This window comes from Chelonoidis abingdonii, chromosome 6 (genome assembly GCF_003597395.2).
Source record: "Chelonoidis abingdonii isolate Lonesome George chromosome 6, CheloAbing_2.0, whole genome shotgun sequence".
Lineage (NCBI taxonomy): Eukaryota > Metazoa > Chordata > Testudines > Testudinidae > Chelonoidis > Chelonoidis abingdonii.
Window position 1 is genome coordinate 91,005,123 of NC_133774.1, and position 26,374 is coordinate 91,031,496.

At 42.2% G+C, this 26,374-nt stretch overlaps 1 protein-coding gene across 12 annotated transcripts in view; it reads right to left on the minus strand.

Moving 5' to 3' along the window:
- The window catches only part of AOPEP (aminopeptidase O (putative)), a 346,149-nt gene that overhangs the window by 194,277 nt on the left and 125,498 nt on the right, over window positions 1–26,374 (minus strand). The window lies entirely within an intron of this gene.

The following is a 26,374-nucleotide window of genomic DNA, read 5'->3' on the forward strand; positions in this document are numbered from 1 at the left end:
GTTAGAGAGGTTGAAGTGTTTTCCCACTGGTTTTTGAATGTTATGATTCCTGATGACAGATTTGTGTCCATTTATTCTTTTGCATAGAGACTGTCTGGTTTGGTCAATGTATATGGCAGAGGGGCATTGACAGGTAATGAATGGCACTTCGCATATAACCCCAGAATAAGGGTTTATCTAACTCCAACTGACATGAATGGGAATCTTTCCATCGACTTAAACTTAAAGAGAGCTAGATCAGGTCCTAGACCACAAATTACCACCATCCCCAACTAGCTATTTAGACACAAGTTAAAAATGGTTACTTGCCTTTCTGTAGCTGTTGTTCTTTCAGATATGTTGCATATGTCCATATACCATATGTGTGTGGATACCTTGTGTATTGGCGTCAGAGAGATTTCCCAGTAGAATCCATGAGGCAGCCCCCCCCATCCCGGAACTGCTCATGCTGCGAAGAAAGGATATAAAGGGCAGAGTTGCCACACCCCTCCTTCAGTTTCTTCATATCTGAATCCAATGGTAGAGTCTAATACATCGGGGAAGGAGGCTGGGTTGCATAATAGACATATGCAACATATCTTGAGGAACAACAGTTATAGAAAAGGTAAGTAACTGTTTTAAATTCTTTGAGAGCTTGCATACGTTCATTACACTGTAAGTGACTCCCAAGCTGTTACCTCAGGCAGTGGGGCTCAGAGTCTCACCGGAAGAGAGACTGCAAGACTACCGTGCCTACATTTCGAACCTCTCTTGATTGTGCAAAGAGTGTGTAATGTCAGGTGAAAGTGGATCAAGGACCACGTTGCTGATCTGCAGATGTCCATAATTGGGACATGAATGCCACTGAGGTCAACTGAGCTCTGGTCAAGTGCACTGTGAGTCTGTCAAGGGGTATTATCCATTTGGCAGAGTAACACATTGTAATGCAACTCATGATCCATTTTGAGAATCTTAGTGATGTGACTCCTCACACATTCTGCATATGAGACAGAGAGCTGGGATGAAACTCAAAAGGGCTTAGTCCTATCTAGGTAAAATGCTAATGCTCAATGAATGTCTAGGGTGTGGAGCCTTCACTCATCCCTGTGCAAATGAGGTTTCAAGAAGAACGCTGACAGGTAGATAAAGAGAGTCAGGAGGAAGTCAGAAACCACTTTCAAGAGGCACTCGGGGTGTAGTCTCAGCTGCCTGGTGTCCTTGCAGAAAACCATATTCAATGAATCAGTGACCAGTGCATTCAGTTCACCTGGTAGAGACGATGACCACCAAAAAGGCTATCTTCATTGACTGGCGTAAAAACAAGCTTGATGCCAACAGTTCATAGGGAGGGTCCACAAAGGCAGACAACACCAAGTTTACAGCCCCAGAAGTCTTGTATCTCTGGAAGCTGGTCATGATGGAGTAAGCAAAAACCATGCTGAGATGGCCACTAGATGCATCTTAATGGAGCTAACAGCTAAACCTAACTCCTTGAATTTCTGAAGACAGTCCACAGTCATTTGAATTTTTGTCCAAGTCAGACACACATCATGGGAGGCTGACCAGGTGGAAAAATGTTTCCACTTAGTCAGGTAAATAGCTCTCATGGAAGGTTTCCTGATATTAAGGAGCACATTCTGGACTGCAGGTGAGCAGTGTGTGTCCTCTGCATTCAGCTATGGATGTACCATGCTGTGAGGTGCAGCTCTTGTGGGTTTGGGTGCAGCACACAGACATGGTTCTGTGACTTTAGGTCTTTGGTTACTGATAACAGTAGGTCTCGAGTGCACAGTTTATGGAGGTATGAATAGCAACCTGTCTTGGCCAGGCTGGAGTTATAAGGATGATCCTGCCATAATCTTGCTTGAGCGTGAGGATGACCCCGGGAATCAGGGCTACTGCCAGGTATGCATACAGGAGCTCTTTGTTCCATGGAAACAGGAAAGTATCGGATACTGATCCCCGGCTGTGACCAGTCCTGGAGCAAAAATAGGAACATTCGCTGTTCTGATGAGTCACAAACAGGTCTGGACATAAACCCAAAGACAACTGCTCTGTTGCAGCCAACACCAGTCTTGGTGGTTCCTGTGAGGACACCAGAGTTGACGAGTTGGGCCTGTCTGTATAAACCAGTATCAGGAAGCAGTGATCTGAAGGACACACTCTACCATCAGTGCCAGACCTACCTTTTGTGGAGGAGTCCCAAACTCTGGACGTCAAGGAATCAGGTACCAATTTTTTTTTATGTTTCTGAGGCTGGGACTGTTTAGAAGGCCTACACTTCAAAGACGACAGACCCAGTGATGGGGAACTCCTCTAGCTCAGCTTTGCTGATAAGGCTGGGGGAGCACTTTGAGAAGGCATCACTGAGGAACTTCCCTTCAATGACCAAGGTGGTTCTGATGCCAGTCTCATGGCAGCCCACATGAGGATGTAACAGAGGTGCTCCTTCCTTAGTTTCTTTGTCCTGGTCTTGAAACCACAATGAATGGAGTATCTATCCCTAACTTGACCCTCACGCAAGCTTCTGACATATCACAAACGAGAGTCACTAATGGGCACAGGCCTTCTGCAGCCCATGCATGGCTTCAGTCTTGGTCTAGGACCTCCTGGTAATATGGGTGGGGGGCTTGGATGCCAGGCTAAGCAAAACTCAAAGCAGAACTAAAATAAAATAAGAGACAATTAAACACATAATGAAAAAAATACGAGAAAACAAAAATACGTTTTTGATGTCCATGGATGAAAAAGTACCACTAGGTAAGTAGTTCACAAGGAATACTAATGCTCTGATCCTGGCTGGTGAGAAGAAATGGAGGGAGGGTTGGGGCAATTCCGCCCTTTACACTCTGCTTCACAGCAAGAGGAGATGAGGGATGTGCGGGGCTACCCCTATGGCTATCACTAAAGAAAACTCTCAGCCATCGGTACACAAGGCATGCACCCACCTACAATGTAATGGATACATGACGCACTCAAAGAAGAAACTCTTGTCCAAAAACTCTCTTGGGCAAAGGCCTGGGTAAACAAATGGACTTTGCACTGTGCATTTGGACTCTGGCAGACAACCAACGGAGAGAGTTCCAGAGATAAGGCCACTAGGCTAGTAGATGTAATATAAGGATTGCTAATCTGAGTGTTTCTGAAGTGTTGTAAATGGGTACACAGAGGGAGAAGCGGTCTGTAAAATAATCTATAAAGCCCTACACAGTCTAGGACCTGGTTAACACTAACAATGTGAATTACTATGATAATCTTGTCAGTATTGGGTCCAGCACTGTTTCCATTGGCTTTCACAGGACATGGGTCCATCTCACAGTTTGTAGGTGGCTGCTCTCCAAGGACTTCCAGAATCCCAATAGGCAAGACTTTACAAATTCATCCAGAGAGTTTCTGTCCCTTCTTGGCATGACCCAATAGCATAGAGGCATTAAAATACCTAGGCTGATGCTTCGAATTTTTCTACAATGCCTATCACAACATGGATAGAAAGGCTCAAGTCCCCAAAGTCTATACCCCTGCAAATCACTAGCCACAGGCAAAACTGCTCTATGCTCTCAGACAGTTGACAAAGTGGTCAACTTAGCCATTACATATTATTATTTTTAGCTTTTATTGTACATGCAACATATACTATATGCAGTTTGGAAGATATAACACTGATGTTCCCTTCCAAAAAACACCTCAAACACACACCAGTTATGTAGCCCGAAATTTAAGCTCATTCCAGACTAAGTATAAAACTGCATAAAGTTGACTGTTCTAAATTACAAGGTAATGTACTGCAAATATGTGGAAAAAAACTAGAGACAAACAAAGGTTAATATGGATTGAGAATATTCTTGAATACAATTTTTAAAACATCTGACATTTTTAACCAATTCAAACATACAGGTAGGAAAAAAATCTGTATGGCAAGACTTTAAAAACAGGAAGGACTTATTCTTTATCAACTTTGAATGGTAGAAGCAAAATCTAATCAGAATGAAAAGAAACCAACCAGCAGACTGAAAAAACCCTAATGTAATACAGCCATTTTTCTAATGCGATATTATGTCATTACCTTCACAACAAGATTAGAGGACAACAGTATTATATTCAGATCTGGATAATTTGTGCTTGATTATGTCTGGGTATGCAAAAGATAGAGAGCACAAGGCAAGCTTTCTAGCACATCCATCCATCTGTTGAGATGTTTTAAATTTAAAGTTTTTGGTTTTTTTAATCCAAATAGAACTGAATTTACAAACTTAATCAGGAACTAACTATGTCTTATTAAGAAACAAAATCAGCATCCTCAAAATTCCTTGCAATTTGAGCCACATGGTGGTAAAAATTACTGTTACATAAAGCCCCTTATATTTTTAGGCAATTCCTCAGTCTCTTTTTTAGGTATTTTTGTGGCTCCTATAACCTTAGTAATCTAAGCATTATCCCATATGTAATGTAGGTAAAAACAAAGGGCTCTGGTTTTACAGGAATGAAAGTGCACCTCTCATTGATGTCAATGGGAACCTCTGAAGAAAATCTGAAGCCAGAATACAACCCTAAAGGTTTTAAAAATATCACTGGGCTTGTCTAAATTAATGGCTCTCAACCTTTCCACACTACTGGACCCCTTTCAAGAGTTCGATTTGTCTTAGACACTCCCAAGTTTCACCTCACTTAAAAACATACAAAATCAGACATAAAAATCCAAAAGTGTCACAGCACATTATTATTGAAAAATTGCTTACTTTCTCATTTTGCCATATAATTATAAAATAAATCAATTGGAATGTAAATATTGTACTTTCATTTCAGTGTATGGTACACAGAGCAGTATAAACAAATCACTGTCTATGAAATTTTAGTTTATACTGACTTCGCTAGTGCTTTTTATGCGCCTGTTTTTTATATAGGCAAATATCCAGATGAGTTGATGTACCCCCGGAAGATTTCTGCGTACCCCCAAGAGTACTCCTGATTGAGAACCACTGGTCTAAATCACAGACAACTGAATACTTTTTCTTCTCTGTGAATATGTGATGCCCATTAATATCAATAGAGCGCAAGAGAGCAGAACAGGCACCTCAATAATCAAAGCTTCCCGAGCTGGTCATGGTTCATCAAATTTCCTAGCTTGCCACAAACTAAAGATAGGGATTTGAGGAGTGCTGAGCACCTCCTGCAAAATTCTGAGCACATCTGACTCCTGCTAAAGCTAATGGAAGCTCAGACTATTAAGCAAAACAATAAGATCAGGCCTTGGCAGAAACAATTAGGTAACAATATTTTTAAAAACTGATTTCTAAATCCTGCTTTCAGACACTTCAACTTCCATGGAACTTATCAAGAATAAAAATCAAATATTAATCATGTTGCATCAAGAATAAAAACTTTCTGGCCTTTATAAGATAGATATATTATCATTCATAACTCTGCATGTGGATTAGAAAAGTAGAGAGGGAAAGAGTATGCAAAATCAATACACTGAGTTAAAAGGATACCAGTAGCTTTCTTCATTAACAAAGTTTTTTTCCCCCCAGGTTTTCAAGCCATCTGTATTTTAAGTAATCTCTGCTTCACTCACAAGAAAACTATGCTCAAATTCACAAGAAATAAAAAATCAGAGAATATTAAAAATAGATTTTCATGGTTTGCATAGTTTTTAATGCATAAATGTCATGATAATTTGATTCATACAAAAACTTAATTTCAAGTACAGGAAACCTGAAATAAAATGCCAAAAACTTGATAACTTCTTCTGGATCATCTCATAGTACTGGGAGGCCTGTTTCTTCCCTTGCTTTCAAGGTGGTTATTGTTGAGAAAAAATTGTGCTTTGACATGTTTAGCATTCCTGTCTGGCAGTAGGCTAGACTGTTTGGAATGAGTTTTTATATAGGAGTTACCACATCTGTCCATTTTAGGTCAAATTACTGCTAAGGCCTACAAATAAGACCCTATAAACAAATGCAGCTGCCACAAATTAAAAGAGAACAAACCCCTCCATCACTCTGATAAGAGATCATATTTAAGACACAAAATATAGGACTGAAGAGAAGAAATACCAATAAAACTCAGCTCTTATCTTTAAAATGCAGAAAAATAATTAAGTTTTTGCTTTGAAACTGTTTAAGCACCATATTCATTAGCAATTTATAATACAAAAACAAGAGATTAAATACAATGTTTTAGTTCAGTTACACAGAGTACCTTAATTAAAAAGTTCCTCTGTTATGAGATGCCAGATCTTTAGGAGTCTGAAGTACTTAGCTGAATGCTGCATAAAAATTACAACCCACCCTTAACGTCAAACATATGGAAAGGATTAAAAAAAAATCAGTCTAGGTTTGTTTAACAAGAAGTTACACTGTAGACACTGAAAAGTTGTTTGGTACATTTATTAACCCACGTTCTTTGAAATGTTGCCACTTAGTTTCCCCTATTTCACTTACGTTCAACAAATATTTTTAAAATAAAATCATTTTAAGGTGCACAGAAAGATAACTATAATAGCTTGTGCTTTATTAATAGTACTGCAAATGTTTATTTTTACCAGTTGCCAATTACTAATACAAATTTCCTGATACATAAATGTATAACAAAAATCACAACCATTGCACTGATGCACTGCTTCTTGACTAACTTTTGCATTTTGAGTTTACATTATGCAATTAACTATGACAAAACAACAAGATTCTCCAAAAAAGTCCCTTTTCAAAATTTTCTATCCGGTTTTGTTACATTAATGGACTTTTTTATAAAATGTGAAATCATTTGTGGTTATTTTATGTCCTGTTACACAAGAGATGATAAGCCCTGGATCGAACTGTCAGAACAGATACTGTAGGATTACTCAAATGAAGGTTAATGAAGCATTGAAAACACAACACTTCCAGCATAATAAGCATCAACTGATCATGAAAGGAAAGCCAATCAAACACACAATAACTGTAAAAAAAACAGTTAGTAGAATAATACAAATAGTAGAACAAAAATGTATTCACATAATTTGAACAACTGAATTAAAAACAGATTGGAGAAATAAAAATTCCTAGGTTAAAAAAAAGTTATAAAACATTAACATTCTCTGTTTTATAAATTATGTTTCTTTAACGATGACATACTATTATACTCATCATCCCTGAAAACTTTCCCTTAATGGTCTTTACATGTTTAAATTAATTGCTTCTGAAAATATACATTAACAATGTATAAACAAAAACCCATGATTGAAATCAGCTGCTTTAATTAATATAAATATATAAAAACATAAAGCTTTTGGAAAGTAATCTTAAAACCTTCCAATCTAAATAAAACAGCTGTGTGAACAAGCCCACAAAGTAATTTTATGGGACAAATTTTATTCTGTTATACCTGTATAAATCTGATTAAGTCAAGTAGAGTTAATATATATTTATACTACTGTAACTAGCAGTGGAATTTGACTCCAGTAATTTGAGTTCTTTAGCAGAGGAGCAAAAATAAAACTAAATATACCCTTTTTTCAGATTAGGGTTTTGCCTATACATAGAAGGCTAAAATCTTCAACTCAGTAAATTGGTGGAGATCCACTGGTTTACATCAAACAGTCAGACCTGAGATGAGCTGATTTCAAGGCAGAGGTTCTGTGAGTCTAACTCAGTATCTCTAGCTTTCTGGAGTGGTAAAAAAGCACAAGATTTGACATAGTATTGGCTCAGCACCTTTACCTTACTATGGAGGGTGCTGGTCTTAACTCCATAGTTAAGGTTGAGTCCAAAGTTTACAGTTTAACAGAACCTCCAAATCTTTTTTATACAAATCTCATTCAAATGGCAAAAACTAAAGCACAAAATATAAACTTTTGAGCACTGTTTGAATTTTTCATGGTGGTTTCATGAAAAATGAATTGATGCACAGAAAGTAATAAGAGTTCAAAAACCACCGTTTGGGGCAAATTTTCACTGGGTTGTCTCTCTTTTTCTCTGTATGCCTTTTGCAAGAAAACTAAGAGCTATCTGTGAGCCCACCAGCCTTTATGAAGTTACTGGCTCAGCATTTCTAGATTGCTGGTCTCATATCAAGAGGCAAGTCTCTGTGACATCACTAGCTTGGCATGTCTTTATGAGTCCCTGGCGTAATACATTTAGCTTGCACATGTGATGTCAGTGTACAAGCCTCAGGGATGTAACTTGCTCAACACCTTTATCTAGCTTAGCTGGTGTCGGGGACAAATTCCTGTCAACTCACTAACACAGACATCCATGACATGACTTCTTCAACGCCTGTAATTTACTGGGCTGAAATCCAAACCACAACAGAAAATCTGTACCTATCCAACAGCAGCAGCAAAGGAAGGGACCACGTCCTTACAGGCAAAGCAGAAGCCCAGGTTTGGTTTTTTTAATTATACAATCTATAAAGGATCAGAAGTTCTATATTCAAGGACACTGAATCAAGTATTTCCTATATTCTTTCCAAAAGGTTTTTATTATACTGATGAGCCAGTGTGACCTGGCAGTTCTGTATCTATCAGAGCTTGTCAATAAGAGCGACAAGTGGATACCTACTAGATTTTCTCAGCTATGCCCTGGGAGATGAGAAAGATGATGTAATAATACATTAGGCCTTCTTGATGTCCAGACCAGAAACATGTATAAAAAGACACATTTTTTTTATGCTTATTTCACTAAGAAACTTGAAAAAAATCCAGAGAATAACAGGGCAATATGATGAAGCAAATTTCAATGCAGTGAGGCTCAATACAACTCAAAAAGAAACACACACAAAAAACTACTCCTGAGCAACTCTAACAGAAAACTCTGGGAACAACTAACAAAGAATGGAAAATTACTTGTGGAAGGTGCGAAGACACCTCAACACTCCTGCCCAACCCAAGAAGATGAAGGCTATATAACAGTAAAGAAAGGAACATTATATAGTATAATGTAGATTTTCAAAGTAGTTGGAAGTGGTAAATTGTGTAAAAGAATGGGGGGGGGGGGAATGACGTGCCCGGGCAAAATGAGTACAGAGCTGCCAATGTCCAATGATGGCAGTGCTGAGAAATGAATTCTTCATCCTCCACTAATGAGCAGTGGCAGCTTACTGATGGTTACAGCTTACAGCCAAGCAGCCAGAAGCAATTATTCTGAAAGCCTCAAAGAGCAAAGAACTTGTGGCAAATGAAAGCAATGTTACCTCATTACCTTTGGACACAAATAGGAATCTCCCAACGATTTTAGTCCTAGTCTGAGTTCTGAAGAGGCCAGCTCTTTAGAGAGTTTACAAACTGTTGCTGCTGAGGTCAAGAGATTGAATTTTCTTTCCATAGAGCCAGTTCTCAACATGGCATGTCACCCCAGCAGTAATGAGAGCTTCAGAGCTGCACTTGGAGAGCTAATAATCACACAGAAGAGGATGGTTTGGCTGATCACTCTGATCAAGAATCTCTGAGCCAGCCCATCTGAGGAACCATGAGCTAGTGAATGTGGAAATCAAGGGGGGGGGGGGGAATCAAATAAATAAAAGTCATAGAGGAGAAAAATCCATAGTTCAAGTCAAGGAGGGGGAAATTAAGTCTAATGTTAAAGAGAAGAAAAGTAAAGACGAACATAAAGATGCAGAGAAGAAAGAAGCACAGTCTCATAAAGACCAGCTGATTATGAGGCAGAAGAAAGCTCAGATAGTTAGGTAATCTATCTTTTGAGTTTTTTATGTTAATATACAGTAGAACCTCAAAGATATGAACACCAAAGTTTTGGACTGACCAGTCAACCAGACATGTCAAACTGGAAGTAACCAATCAGGCAGCAACAGAGAGAGATACACCAAAAAAGCAAATACTGTACTCTGCCTCCATTGCATCTTTAAGGTAGGTACCACTGGGCTGCCTGTCCCTGCCCTTTCCCCACCCCCATGCACAGGACACCCACTTACAGCTAGGAAGTGAAGATACTGAGATTTGCAAGCAAACCTGTGAGCCCCCACTGCCAGCCTAAGGCATCTGGAGCGGGAGCAGCACTGGGATCCTATAAGCAGTGGGTGTTGTTTTCACCTCATCCCCCACCAGGAGGGGGACATGCTCTTTTCACCCCCACCGTTACCCCAGCTGGTAAAGGGACCCAAGCTTGCCTGGCCCAGGGAAAGAAGCTCCCTGCAGGGAAGCTGCCTAGCTGCCTCTGGAACATGGCTCAGAGTGTGAACTGCTGGAGCTGAAGCTGCATTTTGTTCTGAGTTACGAACATTTCAGAGTTACGAACAACCTCCATTCCCAAGGTGTCTGTAACTCTGAGGTTCTACTGTATGTTAGAATTTGAAAATATTAACAGCTACATACAACATGTAGAGCTGATCTGCTATGTTACTTCTAAGTTATTACTAATAGAGCACTTATCTCTTGTAACTATACGTGCCTCTCTGCACTCCTTGTTCCTGTCACAACAATCATCATAAAGGCCACAAAAGTGGCACCTGTCAGCTCATCCTCTCAAAGTACCCACCATCTTAGCTTTCTGTGGATTCTGGACTACCTTTTGTGAATCAGCAGATTGCCAGCTTCAGATGGAATGTGATCCACCAAAAAGGGATCTATTGGGATATAGGAAATTATCTGAGGCAATCAACCCTGATATTTAAATTGTTTGTTTGATATAACAATATTGGGGGAAGGGAGAGAGTTTGTACTCAGTTTTAAAGCACAGAAATTGATTCTGAAACGATATTATACATTTCTATCATTTTAGACCCAAATTTACTTCTGCCCCGCAGACTAGTTGTTTTCACTTTTGCTGGCCTAGAAATACAGAATTATGAGATTTGTAGATTTCAAAGCCAAAAGAGACCATTGTGATCTAGTATGACCTCCTGTATAAACACAGGTCATAGAACTTCCCCCAAATAATTGCTAGAGCAGATCTTTTAGAAAAAAAATCCAATCTTGATTTAAAAATTGTCAGAGAGAATCTAGCATGACCCATATTAAATTTTCCCATGGTAATTAGTCTCATGCTTAAAAATGTATGTCTTATTTCCAATCTGAATTAAATTAAAATTATAAACATTTATTTATTCTAAAGAAATTAATCCTGCTTTATTTTAATCTTCCTGATTAATTTGTCTTTGCTTTCATTTTAGGTCTTTGCCTCACATTATCTCTTTCATTTGGGCATTGGTAGTTGTGAGCTAACAGGAAATTGAAAGGACAATGGATCTCTCAGATATAACCTTCAAGTTTTACCCATACTTCAGTGCAATCTCTCTAACAAATGAAGGGGTAGGTCAAGAAAAAAAAACACAGTTATCTACCTGTACTGTAACTGTTGTTCTTCAAGATGTGGTTGCAACATGTGTTCTGTTCAGGTATGCATGCACCCAGTGCACAGAAGCAGGAAAAAACTTTGCTTAGCAGTACCCATCAAGGTACTAGAAGCCCCTCCCATGGCTGTTTAAGGGAAGCTCCAACCCAACCCCTCTCAGTTCCTTTGCATGGAATCTAAGACTGTAGAGGGGATGGAGGGTGGGTCATGAATATACATCTTCCCCGGCAACATATGTGAAGAAGATGAAAAGGAAAACAGGGCCAAAGAGATCTGCTGAGACCCTACTTGCTCCTGCAAAAAAAGGCTCAGACTGAACCAGCTCAGAAGGAACAACCTCAGTACACATCTCCAGCCTAGTTGGGTCAGGACTCGAGACAGCAGGAGGATTCATAGACCTTGCCCTGGAATGAGCTATGGGATGAAACCCCGAAGATCAAGTGATGACCCAACAGTTCCATGAATGCCACTGAGGAAAGGGACATAGCATTGGTGACCAGTAGGAATCAGGCCAAGATCCCCTATCTCTACTGCAAGAATGGTACCAATCCTAGAACTAATGGTGAGCCCTCAGAGGTCTCAAAGACTTTCAAGCTCGTTATCTGAATGAAAAAGGAGAAGCAGAAGATGACTCTAAACTTGAACATAAGGAACTGTCCAAACTGTTCGAAGGGAACAGAGGAACCACCTCTGGTGGAGCCACTCACCAGAAACCCGGTAGGCAGCAGCGGTACCAAAGAAGGCAGAGCAGTCAGTACCTTGAGCACTAGCAATATCATTGATGCAGCCCTTGCTGCAGGAAAAGATATTGGTAGAGGCCAGTACTACATCCATAGCTCCAGCTAACACCAGATCTGCAGAAGCTGACCTTGTCTCCGGAGACGAAGATGGAATTGGCGCTGACAGCAGATCCCTTGGTGCTGATAGGGAGAGTGATCTTGTCTCTGCAGCCTGTTTTTTAAGCGGTGCTGGTGACAACTCCTGAAATACCTGTATTCTGAGGCAATCAACCCAGATTGTCCAGGGATTGCAGAAAACACCACCACAGGCGGCTCTGACACAGAGAGGCACAATAAATCTGTGGCTGCTTAATAAGCTTGTCGGATCGATATGATTGGTGCCTAGACCAGTGTTGTCAGTACCGAACTCAACAGCCGCCCCACTGACAGTATTGGAGTTGACAGTTCACTGCCGGAACTATGTGCCATGGTACTGAAGAGCAGGTAGATAGCTCTGCTCTATCGTGTGTACTTGAGGAACCCCAGTGCTAACTCGCACTCCTCTTCTAAGAAGATAAAGAATCTCCCCTAGCCTTAGCATGATTACAGTCAGCTTTATGAATCTTCTTTCTTTGGGGAGGAGAGAAAAAGGACATCTCTTCGGATAACAGACAAAATCTTGAAGCTGCACCAAAGCCCTCTGAGGGGCTGGACGATATAAGCCTAGCACCAAAGCAGAGCCCATGGCTTGCTTCATAAGGTACTGCTTCAAGGTAAGACCCTAACCACCTGTGTCTTCTTTTTGAAGGACTTCCGCATGGAGCACTTCTTCTTAATATGCTCCTCTCCCAGGCACAATAAGCACTGAATGTGTGGATCTCTATTGTAGAATGCTACCCCGCACAAGAGTGTTCTTCAATACAAGAGGTTGCACCAGGAAAAAACAAACTATTAAACTACTAACCAATCTAATACTAAGGATACTAACTAGAACTAACTATAAACAAATAAAATAGAAATCTATCTGAGATAACAAAAGCATGCTGCAAATACCACACAAAATGCTCTGACTCAAGCCACAGGTGTTGAGAAGGCACTGAGGGGAGTCAAGGTGGCACCACCCTTAATAGCAACAGAAAGGGCTATGGGAGCCAGAGTGCACTAGCACTGCCCTTATGGGTATTGCTAAGCAAAGTTTTCCAGCTTCAGAGTGTGGGGTGCACACATATCTGAGCGGAGTATACCTCTGCAACTACTCAAAGAAGTTTTCTTTTGCCCATAACCATAACCCACTTATATACAGACCAATTTTAGAAGTAATCAGAGCAGCATTTATTTTTACTTCAATTATTCCTAGCGTGTTTATATTTTAAATCTCCTGCACAGAGAAACTCAGTCAGATTAATCCCTAGTATAACTTCATGACTGGAGTGGAGAAAGTAAATAAGGAAGCGTCATCTACTCCTTCTCATAACACAAGAACCAGGGGTCATCATATTAAATTAATAGGCAGCAGGTTCAAAGCAAACAAAAGGAAGTATTTTTTCACACAACGCACAGTCAACCTGTGGAACTCCTTGCCAGAGAATGTTGTGAAAGCCAAGATAATAACAGGATTCAAAAAACAACTAGGCAAATTCATGGAGGAAAGATCCATCAATGGCTATTAGCCACGATGGGCAAGGATGATGTCCCTAGCAGCCATTTGCCAGAAGCTGGGAATGGGCGACAGGGGATGGATCACTTGATAATTACCTGTTCTGTTCATTCCCTCTGAAGCACTTGGCATTGGCCACTGTTGGAAGACCTTTGGTTTGACTCAATATGGCCATTCTTATGATCTTATGAGCCAATGGAGTTTAGTAGACACTGAACTGGCCCAATGGAGATAGCAAGATTAGTCATTCTGTGTTGATCAAATTCAGTGAGTACTTGCATGCAGCAACCATGTTCAGGAATGCTAATCCCTCTATTGCTTCCCTTTACCCCCTGGTGAATGTTGTAATGCTTCCAGTTGCAGTAGCACAGGACATATTTTGCTCCATGTATAAGGTTATTAGGCAGTGTTCAAATTATTACATTTTGTGATATGTGAAATCAGTTTGGAAAAAAATAAAAACTAGTACAAAGTTTATGGTCAGTAGGAAGAAGAGGACTGGATGACTCATGGGACTGGTAGTAGGATGCTGAAAAGCATTTTATTTCTAGGTCTCTGCTTTAAATCCAGCTTTGGTCAATAGTTACCATCTGACAACTATTTAGTGACTTTTGTGAAATAAGTTTGGTGGTTTCAGTGAAGTTTCCAAATGATAAAAGTTATCACAACTGACCGTAATTAATACCTTCTTTACTGTAGCGAGGCGGTGTGGCTCCCCTCCTCCACAGGGAGGGTTGAGCCCCGTCCATCTTCCCCGAGGGCGGAACTTCCAGGCAGAAGCCCCGCCCCTCAAAGGGTCAGGCGGCGACATGTGGGCGGACAGCTCGCATCCGCTCACTAAGGCGCGATAAGTGGACGATGGCAGTGCCCCGCACGGCGCACCTCGGAGTAGGGCGTGCGGAATGTGGTCTCTTACAGGCCAAGTCCCACTCCGCCGCGGAAGGTTCTGCGTAAAGGCTCATATGACACTTCATTCTTCTCCCGTGGCCGGTCAAAAACACAGCTACCTGACAATCACTTTCGGCTCGTTGCCCTGATGCCTCCGGATTATCAGCACGCCAAAGCACCGAACCATGGAGCCCGGCTCAGCCTCTTGTAGTTGCATCTCCTCACCGGCACCCTGCAGACTTCCCTACCGTAATCCGCGGAGAGAGTCACGAACTCCTCCCACGCCCAGGCACGTCAGCACGCAGCGACGATGTGCTTGAGGCAATGAATAGGCAGATGGCTGTTACCGTGCCAGAGGGAGGGGTGCGATTCTGAGGGACGAGCGAGCGTGCGAGATGAGAAACTAGGGCGAGATGAGAGGGCACCGGAGAGCGCTCCCAGCGGCAAGGCGGGCCACGGAGCAATCCATAAGTGCCCCTGGCCGAACATCGGGGCCTGCCAACCACCGCAAAGAGGTAAAACTGTCGCGTATTAGACTTCAGCGGGGACCACCGAGCAATCCCACCCTAGGTGCGTAAAATTAGAGTCAGTCTGCCTAGAATAAGGGCAAGTGTAATAGAGACGCAGGGTATCAGAGCATAAGCTGCGCGCGGCAGTAACACGTGCGCCGCATACAAGGTCCACCCACATGCTGTCCCTCCACACACAAACCGAATACCTAGGATTAGCGCCCAGACAGTGAGATGGCCCACGCGCTAAACGGATTTTGCATAAGCGATTAAAAATGCGGGAAGAAAGAACAAGACTGTTTAGTGCGCATGGTAATAATATAGGTGCAGGGAATTTCAGCCTTCGCGAGGGCATACACAGGACATGTTCTGATCATATAGGAGACCATGTTACTCTTAACACAGAGGTACGCGGAGCGCTGGAGATGTAGAACGCTTCAGCCTCACGCCAGTTTGCCATGTATGGCATACGATCAAGTTACAGCGTCGTATCCACTGATTGTACTAATACGGATCATTCTAGCACAATTTTCTACACCTCGAGGACTGCAGCCCCACAGCCGAGCCTCACAACCTCGAAGAGTCCGACAGCTCCACGAGCACGCATGACCGAACAGTACGGATATCACAATCCGACGAAGCCTACCACGCGAGCGAAGGCGAGACAAGAGCGGCATACACAGCACTGAACGCACGTGCAGCGTGCTTAGAAGGCAGGTTCCGAGTTGCCCGCTGGCAGAGGCGGAGCGCTTGACTCATTCATAGGGTACCTGAGACACTCAGGGGCAATCAATCCAGACAAGGAATCGAAATAAGAATAGAAGAGGGAGATGACTAGCGTGGCTTGTGCTCGCTTGCGCCTTCTCACGAGCGTGCGGGAGACTCAATGCGCGTTGGAAGAGACCTGAGGGAAGAGCAATACTTAACGAATGAAGCCGACGCCACTAGCAGCGGGTTCGCTCGAACAGGCCCATATGCAGCACTGCCGAACGCTTCGAGACCCAAAGAGAAGTGCCAGCAATTAAGAGCTGGCGCAACACATGAGCGGACGAGGAGCGCACTTGTGTTAGCCGCACACTACCGGGGCCTCCATCCATGGACGCCATGCACCACAGGTACGTTCGCGAAGCGCGGATAGGCGAGCTTTGCCCGTACGCACGTGGCCCACGCGGACGTGCTATACGTCCCCTGAGATGCTGTTCCACACTGGCACCTCGCACCGCAGGGTTCTGGAACCATCGTCGAGCGCGCGGAACGAGAGCACGCTGAGATTGTCCCGCCCCGAGTACTCACCAGAGTGGACCGCGCAGGCAGCCTAGGCGGAGCCACGCAATCACCCGACGGTCCCACGGAAGAGCCGGAGGCCCTGTTCGGATTCGACGAAACACATCGCCACCGCTGCGATACAGAGCTTCCACGCTGGGGCGGCCAACAGATGGCAACTCGCCACCAATATAGGTGCCTAGACACACCCTGGGCGGCTCGGTTCGCCTGAGCACAGCCTGCTCCGCTCATCCGGGTGAGAGAGGTGAGGACTCCGCGCGCCTCTCACAGCGAAAGGCGATTTGAGAAGAACACGGGAGAGCACCCTGGAAGGGGCTGTGGCTGCGCGAAGAGCCCAGCTTAGTAGCAAAATAACGTACGATTTCGTTCAGCATTCAAGACCGCGAACAGTGCACCGAGATATGGGTAATGACTCAGACATTGGGACAGATGGCCTAACTCCAACTTCAAGCCGGTCCAGTAATAAAATGAATGGCATAGAAGGAAGCGAGGCGGATAATCATGAAGCGTCATCATCTGGCAGTAATGGCTAGGTAAGAGGAGAGAGGGGCCTAGAAGCGGATAGAGCAGGCAGCAGCATAAATCGAGGAACACCACTGCAGCTTTCCTTAACAATGAGTATGAGGCGACAAGGTGACGAGCGAAGACAGAGTCTCTCAAGTAGAGCTCAGAATGACCAGACGAGAGGCGAAAGCACGGAGAGCAAACTAACCATTAGCTTAATATCAATGGGACACCTGAGGGCTAAGAGCAAATAGGCCACAAAGGGTCTAACTGCGCCGTTCAGCAAGCAAGACAGACACACGAGGGCAGAGAAGACGGAGAAGTAGAGAGAGTATCAAAGAGAATGTCAAGGCACGGACGTCCCGATACAACGGGATCTCAATTGACCACATTGGGAATATGTATGGCTGATAGCTCGCCCTCTCTAGCTGTCTGCGACTCTGCATGAGTGGAGAGAGACGTGAACATAGACACATGATACGCAACTAGGGAGACCCTGATACATGAGCCGAAGTGGGGAAAATAGTGGGTGGGGTTCCAATTGGAGAGAGGAAGACTCAATAAAGACAGATTTAGTTTAAAGGCGGCGCACACTCGATAAGGCGGCAGACGCGTACACAGGTAAAAAGGCAACATGGTCCAGCGGCCTAGGGACCAGAGCACACAGATATGAATAACACCTGCGAGGTACGCAAGGTGTCTGAGGCGCAGAATGAAGCACGAGACCCTAAAACAATTCATACGATAACTCCATAGCAGCGAGAGCACCACACAGACGGTGAGTAAGCACACCGTATCCTACGAGGCCCACGCGAAACATTTCGACGCAGGTAGAAAGGAGCTCAGACCATACACCGACTCTAAGAGTGACGGGAAAGACGGGTATCGATGGAGATACGCCTCTGCGATAAAGCACACACAGGCCACGATCAGACAGACAAAAAGGAGTGTGAACGAACTGGGATAACTCAAGACCCAACAGAGCAAGCTAGCGAAGGAAGAGCAGAGTGAGAGGCATAGGCACCCCTAGAGACAGATTTATCAACAAAGTGGAGGCCTTAGGCATCCAGATCGAAGGGCACTACCGGCGGCTGGAGCAGCCACGGAGGAAAATAAATTGGAACGCAAAGAATGACCACTCAAGAAATAGACAACATCCAGCTACCTCCTAGCTCCACCATCTGACCACTGAATGCTCCACCAACCCCAACTCCACCGCACCTAGCAAATCAGAGTTGGCTAGGCGAAGCCAGAGAACGGCGCTGAGAAGCAGTGGCTTTGCCGCTCAAGAAGCACAGGGAGGTGAGACAGAGCAAAAGGTGTGAAGCTAGGAGACAGAGGTACTAGAGACCTGTGTAGCAAAGAGATATAATCGGGGGTAAAGGAGAAGAGGGCGAGTAACCCTAACCCACCAGCTCACTATCAACATCACCATGGAATCCATGAGCGCGAAGGCAACTGCTAAACTTCTCCACAGAGAACTGGGAGCGATCTCACACAAAAACATGGTAAAAGCATGTGGCTGTAGAGCTCAGCCTGACGCCGGTGCTCGCAAGGTGCTGGTGTCACCACCAGCCACCGAGTGCACAGGCAACAACAGTAGACGGGGGGGTGTCGTGATAGGAAGGCAGGGACTTTGGGGGGTGATAGGGACTCTGGGGCACCTCAGCGGAACGGGGATTGAATGCGGGGGCAGGGTCCCACCCGGGAGCCAGGTCAGGAAGGAGGTGGGTGATGCGAGACGAGGTGGGCGAGGAATTACAGTCATGCCTCAGTTTTGACCCCATCGTGGGAGCCCTCATGAGGTGTTAGCAGGCCAGGCAGTGGAACGATGGACAAGTGAGAATAAGTCGGAAAGAGAATCTACGCGAAGCAATCGGGGTACCCACCGAGTACATTCGAGAGAGCAATGAAAGGAGGGTGATGATGAGTGCGAACATGAGAGCGAGGGGAGGCAACTATACAAACGAATAACGGATGAATCAAGAACAGGACAGGCGTGGTACAAATAGGCGGAGAAAGCACAAGCAAGAGCACCAAGAAGGTGAGTAAGATACATAAGATACGAGACACCAAGCAGACGGTTTGCTGCGGGATGCAGAGAGAGACAGGACACGACATACAACACGGGAACTGAACACAGCAGGAGAACAGGGATGGTCTATAGTAAAAAGTCATTTTGCATGAGCTCAGATCACTGATGAGCTGTGTAGGATTGCGAAGGGAGGATGCAGGGGTGCTGAGGACCCACTAGCCACAGTCACAGGGCTAGTCTTAAAAGTAGGTGCATTCTGGCGTTAACTCGGCACCAATAGCGGCATGGAAGTGAGATCCACACACACATTGAGGTCCCTGGCGTTCGGAAGAGCCCTCAGCACGTCTCCATTATATGCCACACACGCGCAATTAAGGCTAGAGAGTCCATCCACCACGTCGAAAAAGTAGAAGAAAATATCTTACTAGTTTCACAATGTTATACCTAACACAGATGGGAAAACGATAATGGTACTAACGTCGCTAAAAGAAGAACTCGCGAGGAATTGCATCCGGCACTGAAAGAGCATTTCCACCCTCACGCCATTAACCCGAAGGGTAACGAAAAATGAAGACTAGATCACGACAATCGAAACACACAACATAACCCCAGCCGGAGCTCTGGCCTGGCTCAAGGTAAGGTCGGCAGGGGAGCAGAGTAAAAGAACTAATTACTCCCAGTAGAAATAATAAAGAACAGGCCGGAAAACCTTTCACAAATAGCAACTAGAGGGCTGAAGCTTCATCACCCCTGCTGTTGCTAAAGAAAATATTCCATACCCTGAAACGTCGAACCCGAGAGATGCACAACCCCTCATCTACGTCACTAACAAGCCAATAGGTTTCCTATCACAAGATCTACTAAAAAAACATGACACACATTATATGGAGGAAACAAGCCAGAAAGTAAAAAAGGTGCGGAAGAGGGAAGCAAATATGAATAGTCAAAGAACCATGAAGCTCTATAAAACTGCCACGAGCACTACGCCAGAACAATGTTCCGTACATAATACAAACCTGCACCCAATAGAAGGAACAAACTAGAGAAATAACATATATTGAAATCCATACAGTGAGGATGACCAGTCCCAAGATGGATCAATCGCCGATTTGCTTTTGCGGCTGCGCCCAAGGCCGAATCACCAGGGGGCACTCAGATACCGAGGAACATAAGAGAGGGAAGAGATAACACCGTCCATTCATAGCCAGTTTTCTCCGCAAATAGACGGGACAGAACGACCGGTAACCATCTCTGCTAAATCAGCTAGCAAAACGCAAGAACATGCTGCTGGGTGTGTCCACGCTGGAGACGTCCTCGCTTCCCGCGCATCCAGTACAACATGAACGTGCCGAAAAAAAGCTGAACGGCGCCTGTCCGGTGCCTAGCGTCTGTCACAGTGCAAATCCAGGCAAAAACGGCGCGAAAGGATGTCATAATGTTTTCCCGAGAAGGAATGACTGATGACAGATTAACCCAGAAAATATATGACTCAGAACATACACAAGACCACAGGCAGGGAATACTGCGAACTAAGAAAACTACCGAGAAGAGCAGACCCCACAATCAAATCGCTCAGAAACGCGATCGTACCTCTAGTGACCATGTCGCACAAACGCCCAATACTAATGTTCTTAACTTAGTGCTGGTCCGAATGAAATTGAATTTATAATCATCATTATCAAACCGATTTAATAATCATATTCTCCATCTCAACAACAACCCTATAGGAGACTAGGCTCAGTGAGCGTCTATCATTTATTACGCGTTGAACCATGTTAAGAGAAGTGTGCCCACACAAAGGATAGATTGGATACGAGAGAGACAAATGACAGCGGGGTATAAACAACATGTAAATCAACTGATCCCAGGATTTAGTAATAAATCCAGTAGCCTCATAATAGGTCATAAACAGAAAAGATGTTATCATATACATACCACCATGAATGCAAGGCGTCATGACTACAAGAGTAGTCCTTCCTTTTATGCTTGAAAGTATCGACATCTATCTATCTATCTATCTCTCTATCAATCGCACTAGAACCTAGCATAACTAACATGCACACATATTAATGAACTATCGGCTGCCCCCACACAGCCGTATTACACTTAGCGAGAAATTGTTGTTGAAAGACATAAGTGAGCTGAATTCAGGAGTGATTGAGGAAAGGAATTGGTGTGCATTTCGTCCTAAAAATATGTTCTGTTCTGTATGTACTGCACCCATGCAAGGTGGTTCAAAGTAATTCCTTTGAAACATAGATCAGGCTTGTTCATAACTGCTTCCTTTCTCAAACATTGTAATCCTTTCATTCTGCAAGCTGAATACCGGCTTTTCTTCAACTGACCTAACACCTCCTCCCCAGACATATTTATAGCATTATTATAATATTCAGCAAACTTATGTCATCACGAGACGCTGACATAAATAACACATTGTCCCTATAACCACTGCAAGATTGAACAGACTGGGATATCTAGTGAACACCCAAGTGAGGCTATGGGACATATAGTTTGATGAAAAAGATTCTACAAGGTATTCCGTATCCTTACAATGAGATCAAGAACTTAGAATTATAAAAGCAGCAAGAGAACACTAACAGGAACGTTTGGAGGAGCTTTAGGGAATCCCCTTTCGCAACCAGACAACAAAGCTCAACGCCCAAAACGTTGATTAGTACGATAAGTGCCACATGATCTCTGACCTTTTACAGAGAACTAAACAGGCATAAATAATTTCTCGAAATAAAACTTAATTATGATTCACATCAACAAACACCACTATAAAGAAATACGACGACAAAGGCAAAGCCATACAGAGGAGAGTGAAATCAAAGGAAACTAATGTCATATTTAAGAAAAACCAAGATTCAACCAGAACTCCAGCAAACAAGCATCCCAGAATAAAAAGCAAAAACGAGTTCCAGAAGTAAGACCAAGAAAGTGAGACTAACTAAACCAATCCAGAGAGAAAGAAACTCTAATGTTGAGCGAAAACCAATTGCTAGAAAACTGAATAGTAATATTGAACCTGCTTGACCAGAACACTTCTATCTGGCAAATAGGAATGCCCAATTGATAAAATCGCGTCTAGAAAAAAATCATGGAAGAAGGGAAACATGAAAAGGTACAAGAGTCAGCTCACATACAATACTTGCCATAAATCGATAATGAAAGAGAAGCAAGTTACAGATAAAAGAATAAGCAACCAATTCAGCATTCTACACTCAATAATGGCAAGATCGAGGAATAACGATCTATAACACTCTGTTCTTAGCACGTGAGATAGAGAGTAACGACTACCGAATCAGCAATAGAGATGCAACACAGTGCAAACGCACTGAATATGAAAAATTAAAGAAACCACATTGTTAATACTATGCTGAATTGATATACTCAGTGAATACTGGGAAAAAAAACCCAACAACCTAAGGAATACATTTGTAGAAGATTGAAAAAGAATGGGAACCATGTGAGACTCACACGCACTAATATTATCCAGATAACTAAGAGGAATTAATATGACTAAATAGATTCATAAGGAAACAGATAAGCAGGGCAGATTAAGGGAGAGTATACACTGGACCTGAAGTGGAATTGGAACTCAGTATTCCTATCAATACCATCTTAAGAATTCCCAAACAATTAAAGTACATGATAGTCCATGCGATCCTATTACACAATCATAGACCAACAGCCCCAAATAGAATACTGCGGCAAAATAACATAATGACCCTTTAGGACAAAAAAAATTGAGAAGATGAATATCAAGAATATTTAAATAAAGAATAATAAAGAAAGCCAGAAATTCAAAATCAGACTGCAAACAGAAAAAGAGCCAAAATAGTTTTTCACTACTTACCCACACTTATATTAGCATTGAGAGCTTCATAGTACACCATCGATGATAAACAAGTCCATACACTAATATATCTGCTTGTGGACGCACCCATAAAAGTGTCAAAATGTCTGCAAAGGTATTAAACTAGATTACCATTATAGAATCTCGCCACATTTGAAATATACATGCATAACACACGACGTCTTCCTCATAAAATGGTGAGGATAGGTGCATAATTTCAGTCATTATAAAAAACAACAAAGACAAAAGGAAATTATAGCAGGCATTATATCATAATATAATTTTCCGGCATCACCATCTACTCATGGACTCTGTATCAATCGAATTAAAGACAGGTAACTTCCATTTAAAGTTCATATGAATAGCAACTACACGACTTTTAAACAAACTGTCTAGTAGAGATGAATAAAACACTGTAAGGAAATGATAATGAAATAAGATAGCGACGCAATTAGAAGTGCAATTTACATGAATACCTAGAAAATTGCTCACTAAAAAAGAATCTAGAATGAGTATGAGGATCATAGTAAGACGCTCATACAATTTAAAAAAATTTGTAAGGATTCACGTTGAACCATCTGACACGCACACTACCTACCTCTACAAGATCTCAAGCAGACAGGTGCTGAATTCTAATTACACTTATACATGCATAAATCTGAAGAAAACCAATAGCAGTCTGTAAGATATAATAAAAAAGCACATTGCCCTGTTAATAAAAGGAAACATGATAGCTGAGAGTGTATAGGTAGAGACCTATCACTCTTCAACTCAAGAGAAATAGGTCTCAAACTAAAAGCACAATCGTGCATGAATTCTAGATTCAATATTACTCTTGAAATTGGAGGGTTTAGCAGTAGAATACTAGTATAGTAACAGTAACAGAAACGGACCAAGACAAACCTCCATGCCTATTCTTATAAAAAGGAAACATAATCTTTTTTATTACTATGAGATGCAATACCCCACTAGACATACGAAAACACTCTACAAGGAACTCTCAAAAAGGAAACGTAATGAATAACACAAGAGAATCCTGCATGTGCTGGTTACACCAGGAGCAAAGTGAGCTGTCAGCAAAAACACCAAAAGTACCGATCCAAAGAGACTAAAAATTATGAGCATGAAGCTTGTGGCAAAAAACACTTCAACAATCCATGGAGTGGAAAACTACAGTATAAGTATATATACACAGACATGAAAAGATGCAGTTGCTACCAAGTCGAGTGAGTCAATCGAACGAGACAATCAATTAAAGATCGGTCATAAAGTGTCCCGCCACTTGTACGTTGTCATATGCGACCTACTATATTCTTCCACCCATGCATCATGAAGGGTAGTTTAGCCCACCAAGCTTACCTGCGCGAATAGAATGTTTAAGTCTCTAAGTGAGCCACAATACCCGTGTTTTCGAGAAACTGTCCCCTCTTCTTAAACTTGTGGTCAAATGCTAACACAGGATAAGAACTGACCAAAACCCACTGAAATCACCAGGATGTTCTATTGAGATACAAAAGTTGAGGATTGGGCCTTGGAGGTAACGTCTAGTGCTCTCCAAAGAAAGTGGGAAAGAAAACAACCAGTTTAGGTATGTGTGCACACAGCTAAAATAAATAACCCATTTTGAGCTGAAGGTAAAAGTTGAAAAAAGTCTTTATAAGAAAAGCGGTAAAACAACCATAAGCTACTGCTGTTGCACATTAGTTAAATTATCCCAATCCATACCTAACTTCGCAATGTACTCTGCCTGTATAAAATAAACATTTCTAAACAGATCTTTCCTATTCCTCAAGCTAAACCCAAGATTGCTATCCAACCATATTTTCCTCTGTTTTTCCAAATGTAATTTGTTGTTCAACTTTTGTTTGAGAGTGAGATCAAAGAGTGATTAATAGTGAACACCTAGTGAAAATATATTATTCAATGTGCAGAAGAGAAGAAGTATTAAGCTACGGAGGAAATTACATGTATATAAAACCACCTCCAACGCCTTGCTGGGGCAAATATACAGATAGATAAAGAGGGATAGCAAGAGAAAAAGCCGAACATATAACAAAGATGAGAGACAGATGCAAGGCCAACAGACATGAAAAAAAGACTAAGAGACCAGAAACAAGCTAACCCGCGTCGAATAACAAAGAAAGATGTTATATAGGTGCGTTATAAATCAGGTAGAGGTGATATAATCAAACACCATGCGATAACACTACTATCAATGGAGACTAAAAAGGAGATAAAAATACCAAACTAACAAATAAGCAAGAGAAAGAAAAAGAGAGAGGTCAAAAAGACAGAAAATATACAGAGACTCAAAAAAAAAAATTATAACCAGAATTATAGAAAATACAAATAAGAGTTCACAATTAATAAATATTACATTACAATAAAAGAGCAATACAATATCAAGATACGATAAGAGAGAAAAAGAAATTAATCAGAAGAAGAAGAGAGTAAACAAATCCTGAAGAGATAAAGAGCTGATGAAAAGATATGAAGAAAACAAGTGACGAAATATTGTGCACCTTTGTGACTGGCAAAAAAATCAGAGAGAAAAAAAGGATGAAAAAGTTCTGAGGCTGTTAAAAAAACAGAATTTCACACATTTAAGTTAATATTACGAGCACATTGAACACTTCTGGGATTAATTCTTCATCTATATGGATTAAAACAATGCTCTATATTAATAAACCAGCAAGAGTTCAATAGACAACATTTGTCTGCGGAAAAAGCTCACTGCACCTCACTTTAAGTCTTGTGTGTTGGGGAACACTGCACTCCAATATTTCAGGACGAATACGTCAATTCCATGGATCTCAGTGGTATTGCGACAGGCCTTTCTTCTGTACCCACGTCTCCATTTGGTTGCCAAAAATAATCTACTACCAAAGGCTAAAAGAACAGGCGGGTGGTGTTTATGTGTGCTGGTCGTGTGTACACAGAATATGGATGTTACAAGTAGAGAAATACACACAGAGCAAAGAATTTATTCTTAACATATATTTCTTCATAGCTTATAAACAGCCCATTTTCATGTCTTTAAGATATTCTTAATCTCACTGATGTATGATACACTAAAGGCATATGCACAAACTGTGCCAACACAACCACAATACAACGGTAGATCTTTAAAAAAATAGTATTCAAAGGTAGAAGACCGGTTCCTGCAGAGATCCACAGGAAAAGCTTTCCCTAAGCTGCTCCGATTTAACTTTCCCATAACATTCAAGCTACAGGAATCACAATGTCAGCTCAAAATCTACACCTCTAACAAAAGAAGAACGTTAGACAGACAAAAACATACAAGCAGGTGGTAGGAAAGAAAAAAGTTCAAGAGAAAAACTGACAGGAAAAAGTGAAAAACCATAGAAGTCATAAGAATGTAAACCCAGTACAGTATTATCTGAGCGGAGGCATATATCATGGGATCGTCAGATATGGGAGAGCATGAATGAGGCCTAAACTGTTGATAAAAAAACAAAAGTATAGATGGTTAAAAAGAACCGGTACAAAGGTATAGAGGCTAGACAATAGAGAATAAAAACACAATTTAAAGGAGATGAAATGGGGTGGGATGTACCAAGGCATGACAACACACAACCTTCAGAAACACGCAAGAGACCTGGAGAGAGACACAGCTTAATACCACTTAGTGCTA